Raw genomic sequence first — 13,588 nt, 5'->3', positions numbered from 1 at the left:
AAGGCAGTGTCAAACCAGTTTTCAGCAATTTTGCAGGAGAGGTCGAACCTCAAAAGTTCGACCAAACAAGGATCAGGGATGTTCGACCGAACCTACCCTGAGTTCGGCCGAACCTACCCTGAGTCCGACCGAACCTACCCAGAGTTCGGTCGGACCTTTTCCCGTTTCAGCTGACTTTTTACGGAGCTTCCTAAGCAATTTTGTAAGGGGTATAAATAGTTTTTTTTGCTCATTAAAGAAAATGATTTTTCAGTTTAGAATAGATTTTAGGTTAGTTTTAGTTTTTAGAGAGAGAAACTCTCAAAATTTTAGAGAGAGAAAGTGAGGAGCACAATGGTTTTCAATGATTTTGGATAATCAAATGAGGAATTTGAAGATTTCCACCTTATATCAATGAGCATTTCTTACTTTCTCTTCTCTTATTGCTTTATTTAGTTGCTTTCATTATGCTTGAGTAGTTTCCCTTCTACTAGGTGTTGAGTGAGGCTTTGTAATGATTATTTGAGTTATTTGAGATAAATTTGATGATAATTGTGTGATTAAATTTATTGAATTGATGTTGGCATGTTGTTTGTTTTAGATTGGATTGATCTCCCATGATAGCACACTTAATTGCATATTGGTTTTAGTTTGACAAGGGATTGTGAATTAGAATTGATATATTTGATTGCATTTTGGGTAATTTTCTTCTATGCACCTAGTCAATGAGGGATCTAGGCTAGGAATTTGAGAGATTACTTTTGAGTGTAGTTAATTCTCATTATAATTCTTTCTTTGCATGATTGATTATCAAATGGATTCTCATTAGCTTATTAATTGTTCTAAGTGGATCTTTTCCCCTAGTAGACTTTATCATACCTTGTTCTTTATATGTGTTTTAGTGTAGTTGTAGTGTCCTTTATCCGTAAATCGACTTCGGCATAGCTTAGGCATTAGATTAAGAACAATCTAGCATTACCGTTCCTTGTGGTTCGACTCCGAACTTACCACTAGACTTGTTTAGGGGTTAGTTTTAGGATTATAATAAATTTTGTTTGGCCGTGAGGAGGTTAGTCAACGACATAATTTCCCCGCGCTCAAAGCCCATCCGGTAAAAGATAAGAAATCACGGCGAGGAAAGAAGTCAGGCGACAGCTGCCGATGTAAAAAAGCTGCTGAAAGCCGGGTTCATTCGGCCATGTAATTTCCCCGACTGGGTGGCGAATGTTGTGCTTGTACAGTAGCCGAATGGTACCTGGTGTATGTGTGTTGATTACACAAACCTTAACAAGGCATGTCTCAAGGACAGTTATCCGCTTCCAAAGATCGACAATGTGGTCGATTCGACAGCTGGGCATGCCTTGATGAGTTTCATGGATGCCTACTCCAGCTTCCATCAGATACCCCTGTGGAAAAAAGATCAACAGAAGACGACCTTTGTCACTGATCAGGGGTTATTCTGTTACACTGTGATGTCGTTTGGCTTGAAAAATGCGCCGACTACATTCCAACGGATGATTAATACGGTCTTCATTAATAAAATTGGGAGGATTGTGGAGGCGTACATTCATGATATGATAGTCAAATCCAAGCAGCAGGCGGATCACCTTTTTGATCTCCGAGAAACCTTCATCACACTCAGGCGGCATAAGGTTATGCTAAATCCTAGAAATGCGTCTTGGTGTTGAGTCTGGGATGTTTCTTGGATTCTTGATTGATTATAGGGGATAGAGGCTAACCCCGAGAAGATACAGGCGGTAATTGACATGAAGTCACCCCGCACTGTCAAGGAAGCACATAGACTAACCGATTGCCTGACGGAAATAGGGAGTTTCCTCAGCCGATCAGGTGACAAATGCCTTTACTTCTTCCAAGTAATCACGAAGAAGACTAGATTTGAGTGGGGGGATGATACTAAGGCGGCCTTTCAAAAGCTGGAAGAACACTTGCACTCTTTGCCAAGGCTTGTTAGCCCTCTGCCTAAAGAGATGTTATACATGTACCTAGCCGTCTAAGATCATGCTCTCAGTGCTATTCTCCTTGCTGAGAGAGACAGAATCAAACTCCCGGTCTATTTCATTAGCCATGTGCTAAAAAATGCTGAACTCCGGTACCCCATGGTTGAAAATTTTGGCCTTGCTCTATATATGACATTCAAGAAATTGAAACCGTACTTTATGGCTTATCCGGTTGTAATTTACACCGATCAGCCCCTCAAACGGCCAATGTCTACCTTGGAGTCATCCGGCATAATGTTGAAATGGGCTATTGAAATGCAAAGTCTTGAAATCTCTTTTGAACCCAAAAAGGCAGTGAAAGGGCAGGTGTTTGCTGATTTTATTGTTGAAATGACAAGACCAATACCACCGGATAACATTGATTAGGTTAGGAAAGTGTATGTAGACGGGAGCTCGGCGAAGAACGGTTGCGGTGCAGGAATTATATATGAGTCCCCTGAGGGGGTAAGATTCGAATATGCACTGTGGTTTAAGTTTCAAGCCTCAAATAACGAGGCAGAATATGTAGCCCTGCTAGCCGGAATCCACATGTGTAAGGCAGCAGGGGCAACAAAAATTGACGCCTACTCTGATTTACAATTGGTCGTAAGCAAGTATAAGGGAAAATATGAGGCAAATCATCCGACTATGATCAAGTATCTTCAAGCAGTCAAAGAAGAGGCCGGGGCACTTGAGGAATTCCGTCTGAGTCAAGTGCCCAAGTCAGATAACAACCAGGCGGATTCATTGTCTAAATTGGCATCTTCCGCCTGCTCTGATACACCTCGGTCAGTCTTTTGGGAAGTTCTTGAAAAGAGAAGTATATACGAAGATCCCATTGGAATCTTGGACCAAAGTTCTACCTGGATGGATGGCATCCGGGCATGTTTAACAGACGACACACTTCCTGATTCACCACAGGAGGCAGCCGTCATGAAGAAGCGAGCAGCAAACTTCGAGATGAGAAATGGAGATCTCTTCAAGGCGGATTTCCTTAAACCTCTATTGAAGTGTGTTACCCCAGAAAAGGGTAAAGAAGTTCTTGAAGAATTGCATGTTGGATACTGCGCCTCTTATATAGGCGACAGGTCCCTAGCCGTCAAAGCCAGGTGGCATTACTTTTGGCTTACTCTTGAAGCAGACACTAAAGAGTTGGTGAAGAGGTGTGACAAATGCCAGAGGTTTGGCAAGCTTATTCACCGCCCGACTACTGATTTGACAGCAATCTACAACCCAGTCCTGTTTGCTAAGTGGGGCATGGATATCTTGGGTCCTTATACGCCTGCTTCAGGCGGAAAGCGTTATATTTTAGTGGCATTGGATTACTTTACCAAATGGGTAGAGGCTTAGTCGGTCAACAACATCAAGACAAAGGATGTCATCTCTTTTATTTTGAAGAACATCATCACCCGGTTTGGGGTACCTATGTCTATGGTGTTTGATAATGGCCCTTAGTTTGAAACGCCTCACCTTAAGACTTGGTTGGGAGATCAAGGTATCTCACATTGCTTTGCATCAGTCGGCCGACCCTAAGTAAACGGCCAAGTTGAAGCCTTCAACAAGCTTATATCAGACGGCATAAAAAGGAAAATAGAAAGAGCCGGTGGCTAATGGGCAGAAGAGCTTATTCATGTCCTATGGGCTTCCGGACAACTGCCAAAGGGGCAACCGGTGAAACCCATTTCTTATGGTATACGGTGCTGAAGCTGTCTTGTCGATTGAACATTACGAGCCGACTCTCTTAGTCATGCTTTATGATGAAGAGGAAAAGTGGAAGGCCATGCGGCTGGCATTAGACTCCCTCCCGGAACTCAGGGGCAATGCTGCCCTGCGCCATGAGATATACTGTCTGAGAATGACGAGAGCCTACAACAAGAAAGTACACATGCGCCCTTTGAAAGTTAGCGACTTTGTGTTACGTAAAATGGAGGCAACCGGTAGGGCCAATGAGGCAAGGAAGCTAACCCCTAATTGGGAAGGCCCTTAACGGATCTATGAAGAAGTTAGGCATGGCACTTACCGTCTAGAAACTCTAGACGGTAGACGCCTACCTCGAATTTGGAATGTAGATTACTTAAAAAGGTACTACTTCTGAGAAATGTAAATTTTTTGTAAACAGCGAGTCTATCAATGAAAAATCAAGCTTTGTTTGCAAAATTGTTTTGTTATCTTTATAATTACTTATCCGCGTGGTTTATACTCAGACAGAACTTTTTCTTAACTATCTAAGTTTGATACTTAGTATAAATTCAATGTTATAATTACTTGTCCGCCTGGGTAATACTTAGACGTACTATTTGTTTAACTAACTAAGTTTGATACTTAGTGTAATTTCATGTTATAATTACTTGTCCGCCTGGGTAATACTCAGAAGGACTACTTGTTTAACCAACTAAGTTTGATACTTAGTGTAATTTAATGTTATAATTAACTGTCTGCCTGGGTAATACCCATACGGATTAATTGCTTAACTAACTAAATTCGACATTTAGTGTAAATTTAATGTTATAATAACGTGTGGCCAATGGCCAGATTGAAAAATCTAAGCACAAAAACGCTTAGTGGCTATACAACCGGTCTCAAACAAGACCAAAGGCCAATGGCCGGATGGTTGCTTATTTATAAAACCGCCTGTCCCAACATGGACAATGGCGTCCGGAGACACCCCTCCGGGTGCAATCATCATAGAGAGCAGACTCTTCGTCAGTTCTACGTCCCTATGCAGACGACAAAGATTGAACAACCAAATTGGCCAACTCACAGCCGTCTGACCAGAATAATCTACGAGAATGATTACGTTTCCGAATACCGGATGCCCTAAGGCATCAATCGGTTATCGGCTGAAGTTTTCACTTAGATTATTTATTCCAAAGTTGCACTCACTCTCCCAATTGAGGAGAAATAGTTTGTGTAATGTCTATGAAATAATCCAAGAAGGAATATTACCACCTGGGTAAGAGGCTATAAGCACCCGTTCTAATGGGCGGCTGTGCACTTGGTTTGGGGCAATAACCATTGTGATTGATTGGCCTAAAACCACCTCATACTTCTCCAATTATCAAGTGTTTTCAAGCCAATCAATCTATTTTAAATGAATCCAACCACATAGCAATCTAGGGGCAAGAGTAGCCAGATTGCAAATTACCGCATGCTTTTTAAGTTAGGCAAAATATTAAAGAATTGCAGTATATACGAAAAATTTAAATTGAAAAAAATTCAAACACAAATATATATATAAACAGCCGACTGAGTCAGAATACTTCATATTAAAAATGGCACAAAGGCTAGAATAATTTTTAACCGGAATAACATCCGGAGAAGAAGCAAAATAAAAAGATTGTTAACCAACTCTAGAGTTCGTAAAAATACAACATTACTCGGCATACAAGCCGGGAAAAAAATAAATTGGCATACTGCCGCTGAATTTGGGGAGGCTGATTCAAGGATGAGGGAGAAGCTGCTTCTCCGGCTGGTTCTGACCGGCTGGGAGGGCTTCTGATTGGTCGTCGGCCACTTAAGGTTGGCTTCCTTCATTTTGTTCTTCCTCTGCCGGCTCCTCATTATCTGAGACTTCATATCCTAGCTCTGCATCACAATCCTTGAAGCGAGGCGGAGCTGCCTCTCCCAGAACTTGGGTATCGTACACCGCAGTGGCGTAATCATACCTAAATTTGTAGACTTCAAAGTCCACATGCGGGTAGAGGAGCCCCCATGCTATCTTCAGGCGGGCAGCATTGTCCCGCTCATTCTCCTCACTCACCCGGGTCTACTCCTTGGCAATCTCATCCGCCTGCTGGTTCCGCAGATTGACGATCTCCACCCCCAGGCGTTTGATGCCTACCCGGAGCTTTGTGTTCTCCTTGTCAGCGTCCTCTAATGCCTTGAGTTCAGATTGAGCATCCTTTAGTTTTAGCTCAAGATCATTAGCCCGGATGGTGGCTTCATCATTTGCAGCCGTCAAGCTCTGGATCAGCTCCTCCTTTTTCAACTCTACTGCTTTAATCTCTAAATCACACATATAATTAGCATATTCAACAGAGTTGAGGTTTTCAAGGGCCCTTTGTTTGGCGTCATTTACCTCTTCTTGCTTCTGCCTAAAGGGGCCTCGGAGCCCATCCACCCTCAGCATTACCTGAGAAAAGAGCAGCCGGATTCTGAAATACTTGATAAAAATGAAGAGAAAATATTAGAATTGAGCCGAAGAATATTTTACCTTAGCCAGTTGGGCCATTATCCGGCCAAAGTCCACCACCTGTAGATCAGATATGGTATTTTTCTCTGACCGAGTGAGGGCCCTCACCATCCGTTTGGCGAACCCAACAAGATCCGGCTCGTCGGATGTAATATTTGAAGCAGAAGAAGTAGAAATACTTGGTGAGAAGGATGCAGCATAGTTGGCATTCTTCCGTTGCCGTCTCCTGACTAGACCCCCTTAGGGGTCTACCTTAGTCTTGACTCTCATGAAGTCAAGTGGCCAAGGTATATCAATCTTGCCCTTACCTTGGGTTTTCGGATGGGGCTTAGGAGTCTCCTCCTCCCCAGTTGTTGCCGCACCGGCTGCAACATTAGGTGGCTGGCCACCCTTCGATGCCGTGGAGACATCTGGCACATTCTTCAGCGAGCGTTCTGAGCTTTCATTTAGAATTTTCATTGCAGAAGGAGATTTGTTCCCTGTCGTGTGACGATCCGTTTTGGCAGTAGATGTTGACTAGGGGGGTCCCAATTAGCGACCTTGGCAGCCGGGGCCTTTTCTAGATCCTCTCCTTGCCTTTTGAAAAGCTTGGAGATGGAGCGTGGAACGCATTTTGCAGAGTCCTGCAAATTAAGTGTTAAATGCAAGAATTATAAAGAAAAACCTAAAGTCAGGCGCTCATACCCCGCCTTTCTTGGCATCTTTGGCCTCAACGGCTGCTCTCTTTGTGAGAGCGCTTTCCTTGCGCAGTTGCGCTGCTGACTTAGCCGGGGGTTTGATGGTCAACCATTTTCAAGGCGTCGGCTCTAAGAAAAAATAAAAGTTAGAAAAAATCATGAAAAGTTTGTAGTACAAAATAAAAATTACAGACATGCCAGATACAAGTGGATCTACCCTTGGGAAACATGGGGCTTAACCCACACGCGGATAGAAAGCATTCATCCTTGAAGTATTCCGGGTGGGGGATAAATTTTTTCGGTACAATGATGTGAGTCCCATCCCCCTAGGGCTCAGTAGTAGTTTCAAAGAAACCCGGCTCTATTATTTGCTCCCGAGCCCTAGTAGAGAGCGTCGGGAGAGGGCATTTCTTGCCCAGTAGAGCCGGTTCCTGATTGTACCGGCGCAGTGTCCGGTTGTGTCTCAGGGTTGGTGAAGAAATTAAATAAAACTTGTCTTTCCACCCTGACCACTTGGACACCTTGTCCAGACTCATTGGATACTGGGGAAAGGTGGAAAGAGTGTACCAAGCCCCGTGACCACCTAGGGCCTTTCTCAAGTAATGCATGTGAGCAAAGGCAGAGAAGCTGGGAGCAAGATTTTTAAGCTCACAGGCGGCTATGTAGCTTAGAATATTCACCCATGAGTTGGGGGTGAGCTGCCAAACTCCCAGATTATACCCCTTCAGGATCTTCCTAATTCTGTTATGGAGGGGGAACCGGGGGCCGGCTTCTATAACCGCCTCGTAGCAGACGAAATAGTTGTCTGCATTCTCTATCTTATCGTCCCATTCATTCACTACATCAGCAGGCGGGACGATGATATCCCACCCCTTTCTAAAGGGGTGCTTTTCCTTGAAAGCCCTAAAGCCACTCTTCAGCTGGGCTATAGTCAGCCGCAAAATTATCCTGATCGGAGCAAGAAGTTTCGGCCCCCGATGTTTTAGTGGCCTCATTACCGTCGGATCCTTCCTCGGATCCATCAGAGGAGGTGACTTTTTCACCGTCCACCTCCCGTACGCTAGAGCTCCTGGAAGAAGAGGGAGCCTTTTCATCAGAGTTGCCGCTCTCCTCCAAATCCTCATGATCCCCATCGGGAACAACCTCGTCGGCAGGCACTTCTATAGTGCGCCGGTTCTTAGATTTTCTGGTCGTCTGTTTGACTCTGGCCATTGTGTCCTACACAGACACAGAGAGGGAGGAATTCGGAGATGAGTATAGTAGTTATGACAGTCCAGAAAAGGCACCCCTTGTTCTAGACTCAACCATTCCGGGGGACTAGCTGAGTGTCCTAGGCAGTGCCGAGTGTGTGGATTGAGAGATCATTCTATTTCTAAGACTATATATACAGACGGAAAAAAGAATGTATACAATTTGGAAAAGAAAAGCAAAATTAGTACAGGTAGTTACCTTAATTTTAACTCTAAAAAATCTGAAAACAGCTACAGACGGTGACCGGGTGTTGCAAGGTTAGCACACGGAAATCCAAAAAACTCTGACGCAGACGGGAGTAGAGAAACTCTCTCTAAAAATCACTTTTTTCTCTCTCTAGAAAAGTCAAATGAAAATGAAGTGAGAGAAAAGGGGGAATAAACTTCTATTTATAGAAGGTAAAAATGGGGGCATCTCCGTTTGAAATTTAAATTTTACTATGCGTTGTTACTGTTCACCTTTGATAGGTGGACATGTGTCACAGGCGTCATGTGACATGCACGTGACCCTTGTGAGGGGAAAATATTTAGGGTTCAAATACCCTAGACATGTGAACCAATGAGAGGAGGCCACGTGTCAAGTTTAGGATGGCCCAAGTGGCCTAATACCCTCTTGACACGTGTCCCCTTCAGATAAGCTTCTGAAATGGCGGCCTTCAAGTGCCCAAATCCCAAGGGGCGCCGTAATTCGTCGCAACCCACCAAAACCTAGGTCAAGTGACCTAGATAGGGACGCTCCTACCAACGATCCTATAAATAGGGAGATATTTCCCCATTTTGGGGACACAATACAATCATTTATTACACCTACTTTCTCTCTCATAAGAGAAACACCAGAGCTTGGAATCCAAGGATCCCCACCTAAATTTCCGTACTCTTTATTCTCTTTCAAGTTACTAACTTTATCGTCGGAGGCGGAGCTCCACTATCCGGAGTCTCCGTTGTTTTGCAGGTACAGCTCAGCCGGACCAATCTTTGTGACGTACTTTCCCGAGGGACAAAAACACCCAAAATAGGATGATTCTCATTACTTTTGCATCTCTTTTATTCCCTTTTCTCTAGTTTTACTTGTATTTTCTTAATTTTGCATTTACTTTAGATGTTTTCTTACATCTCGTATTTCTTACTTTACTTTGCAATTTCTTCTTTACTTGTTTGCTTTTCTTTGATTTTAGGAAATTGGTGATGTTCGAGGAGCTCATTGGCATTCTCTCGAGGTATTAAAGGCTAAAGATGAGTCTCTGTTCTCCCTCTTGAAGCTCAAAAGATAAGGTGTGCAAGGGCCAAGTCTTCAAGGTCGCGCTCTCATGCCATGTGGACATTAAAAGACAGTGTTGAACCCACCGTAAGAGCTTCAAGAAACTGCCGTAGCAACATGCATCATGTGGAGCTAATGGCGGGGACCCAAGCACATCTCTAATCCAAAGGTGCATCCAAGCATATCCCCTGCTCCTAGGGCGCGGTTGAGTAGGTGGCTCATGTGTAGATGCCAGGAGCAACCGCATGCCTCTCCTCCCCCTGTTTCTATACCCATTTTTGTTGCAGCCATGATTAAGAGTGGGAGGTCGTGCCTTTTTAGGTCTCTTTTAGACGTCTTACTAACTTCTCTTTAGTTAGTTTTACTATATATAGATTTCCTTCATTTTCTAGAGAGAGAATGATCTTATCTTACATTATAATTGGACTTTTATTAGAATTTTAGAGAGAAATTCTTTATTTTGTAATATTATTCTTAGATTTTAGTGAGAAATTAAACTTGGTGTTTGATGATTGTGATATTGAGACCTTCATTCCTCTTTGATATTGATCAAAGTTTTGTAAGAATTCCTTCCTTTTTAACGCAACTTTATGTTTGATTTTGATATATTGTTGAATTTCTATTGTTTAGCTTGATTTTGATTGTTAATATTTAGATACAATGTTGATGATGAGATTGATAATTACTTTTGTTATGCTTTTTAATTTCACCATGAGTAGTGAGTAGTTCCTTTTCTAGGGATGAGGTGAAGCATGTGTTAGTGATAATCTATAGCTAATTTGGGGTCTTTGATTGATTTGTTGATGTGATTAAATTAGTTGATGAAATTTGTGCATATGTTTGATTTGAAGAGGAGTAGCTAACCTTGATGATAATGCTAGATTGCATTATAGTTTTCAATGATACGAACAATTGATTTGGATGCTATTATTATCGATTGATCTTGATTTGCGATTTTCCTTTGAAGTCATTTAAAGAGATATCTAGCTTGACCCTAGGAAATATCTACTTAAGTGATTTTGATTGCAAATATCATTTTTCCTTGCATTGCCTAATTGATCGAATTCCCTCGAATTAGAAAATTTATCATTGGTGCATGTGGTATCTAAATTCCCTAGTGTTTTGATGATTGATTTCCATTTGTTAGTTTGATTGAATTTATTTTGATAGTATAGACCAACCCATTTTTTCAAGATTTCGGAATAGCTTAGCTTAGACCTTAGCAATACCGCCTTCTCTTGGGTTCGACTTGGACTTGCCCCTATTCTTATGGTTGGGTTTAGTTTTATAAACTAGTACTTTTCCCGAGTAACGCTCGGATATTCACATGTAAAAAATTATATTTAAATATTACTTTGTATTATTTAAAGATTATGAAAATATTTTAATATTTTATTTTCCCCTCGGAAAAAATTATTATACTCATTTAAAGTAGTTGTTATGGTTCTATAATTTAGGTTGTGTATTCTCCTTTAATTTTCTTTTTAAATCAATTATCCTATTATTGTTGAGCAAAAAAAATTAAAAAAAAAATTGGCGGGAAAATTTTAAATGTAAGCACGACACGTGTACTTTGGGGGATAATGCTGGTGATTACTTTAGTATATAGTATTGATTTTGTTTTGACCGCGATATCTTGTTACCAACGACCTAGGTTTATCCTCGTGTCAGTATGAGTTCTTAGGCCCAAATTTTACTTATCTCGTCATTGTTAGTTCCTCTTCGAGTGAATGTCAAGCTGAAAAGTTATGTGGTGTTTTTAGAAGGCACCAAGGTGCTTTGGGCTGTACAATTGATGACCTCAAAGGTATAAACCTTAATTTATGTTCACACCATATTACCCTTGAGGAGGGCACCTCACCTAGCATTGAAAGACAACGAAAGCTACATCCTCAAATGGGGGAGGTAGTTAAGAAGGAAATCACTAAACTATTGGATGCGGGAATCATATTCCCCATATGTGGCTCTAGATGGGTTTCCCCGATTCATGTTGTCTTGAAAAAGGAGGAATGAACGTTGTAGACAACGAGAAAGGTGAGCTCATTCCTACAAGGACGGTCACGGGATGACGAATGTGTATAGACTATCGACGTCTAAACACATCCACCAAAAAGATCATTTTCCTCTTCTCTTCATTGATCAAATTCTTTAAGGAGTAACCAGGCACAAATATTATCACTTTCTTGATAGATAATCCTGGTTTTTCCAAATTTCTATTCACCCGAATGATTAAGAGAAAACAAATTGTACTTGTCCATATGGAACTTTTGCCTATAGGAGAATTTCATTTGGCCTTTGAAACGCCCTCGCCACTTTCCAACGATATATGATGAGTATATTTGGAGATATGTTGGAAGAAAAAATGGAGGTGTTCATGGATGATTTTTTAATAGGTGTAGTTTAACTTGAGGCATGCCTTGAAAATCTTGATAAATGTTTAGCTCGATGTGAGAAGGTGAATTTGGTTTTGAATTAGGAGAAATGTCATTTCATGGTTGAGGAAGACATTGTCCTTGGTCACAACATCACTCACAAGGGCATAAAGGTGGACAATGCAATGATTGAAGTGATCGAGAAGCTTCCACCTCCGGTTAATGTGAAAGGAGTGAGATCTTTCTTGGGGAATGTCGGGTTCTATAGAAGATTCATCAAGGATTTCTCTCTTATTGCAAAACCTCTCAATGATCTTCTTCAAAAAGATGCCATATTTTTGTTCGATGATAGATGCTTGGAGGCTTTGAATTTGCCTTTTTAATTGATGTGAGACTCTAGTGACACGACCATTGGAAGAGTTCTAAGTCAAAGGGTTGATAAAAAGCTCCATGTCATCTACTATATGTCAAAGACCCTTAATGTTGCTCAAAGGAACTACATAACAACGGAGAAGGAATTCTTATTAATTGTGCATGCCTTTGAAAATTTTCGTTGTTACTTGTTGGGTTCTAAGACCATTGTTTTTACAGATCATACGACCCTTTAATATCTCTTTTTCAAAAAGGAATCCAAGCAAAGGTTGATCCGTTGGGTGCTTGAGCTTTAAACTTTTAACATACATATTAGAAATAAAAAAGGAGCGGAAAATGTTGTGGCGGACCATCTTTCTTGCCTTGAATATTCCCAAATCCAAGATTATGGTTCTCCAATTAAATATAGGATGCTTGATGACTCCTTGTATGTCGTTAATGTGAAAGAGCTTCCACGGTTTGCTTATTTGGTAAACTACCTTTCATGTGGGGTTTTTCCGCCTTTATTCTCCAAAAATTAAAAGAAGAAGCTCAAGAGAGAGGCTAGGCACTATTTATGGGATGATCCAATCTTTTACAAAAGAGGAAATGATGGCTTGCTAAGGCGTTATGTTAAATGAGGAGGTGCCAAGTGTGTCAAAGATGTGACATTCGGATCCTAGTGGTGGTCATATGGGTGTTTCTAAAACAGACACTAAGATTCTTCAAAGTGGTTTGTGGGGGCCTCATCTCTTCAAGGATACATGGGGATTTTTCAAGTCATTTGATCCATGTCAACGTACCGCGAACATCTTAAAGCGCAATGAGATGCCTCAACAACCAATCCTTGAGTTGGAAGTATTTGATGTTTGGGGAATTAATTTCATGGGACCGTTTCCTTCTTCTTATGAGAACCAATACTTTCTTGTGGCGGTGGATAATGTGTCAAAATGGGTTGAGGCCATTGCCTCCCCAACAATGACCATAAGGTGGTGATGAAATTTTTTTAGAAGATCATTTTCCCAAGGTTCGGTGTTCCCAAGGCGGTCATTAGTGATAATGGCTAACATTTTGTACACAATGCTTTTCGAAATATGTTGAAAAAGCATAGAGTTCATCAACGTTTTGGACTTCCTTATCTCCCTCAAACAAGTGGACAAGTTGAGGTGTCAAATCAAGTTGATTCTTGAGAAGACGGTTGCTAGAAATAGAAAAGATTTGGCGGACAAACTTGATGATGTCTTGTGGGCATATCAAACGACATTTAAGACTCCTATTGGCACCACTCCATATCGTCTTGTTTATGGAAAATCTTGCCATGTTCCGGTGGAACCTGAACACCGTGCTCTTTGGGCGATCAAGAAAATCAAATTCAATTTAGCAAGTGCCGGATAGAAACGGTGGTTAGATCTTAATTAGTTAGAGGAGCTTCGACTTGATGCATATGATTGTGCTAGCACCTACAAAGCGCGTCATAAGGAAGTTCACGACAAGCATATTGAGAAAAATAAG

The sequence above is a fragment of the Chenopodium quinoa genome, unplaced genomic scaffold (assembly GCF_001683475.1).
Source record: "Chenopodium quinoa cultivar QQ74 unplaced genomic scaffold, ASM168347v1, whole genome shotgun sequence".
Lineage (NCBI taxonomy): Eukaryota > Viridiplantae > Streptophyta > Magnoliopsida > Caryophyllales > Amaranthaceae > Chenopodium > Chenopodium quinoa.
This window is presented reverse-complemented; position numbering follows the sequence as displayed.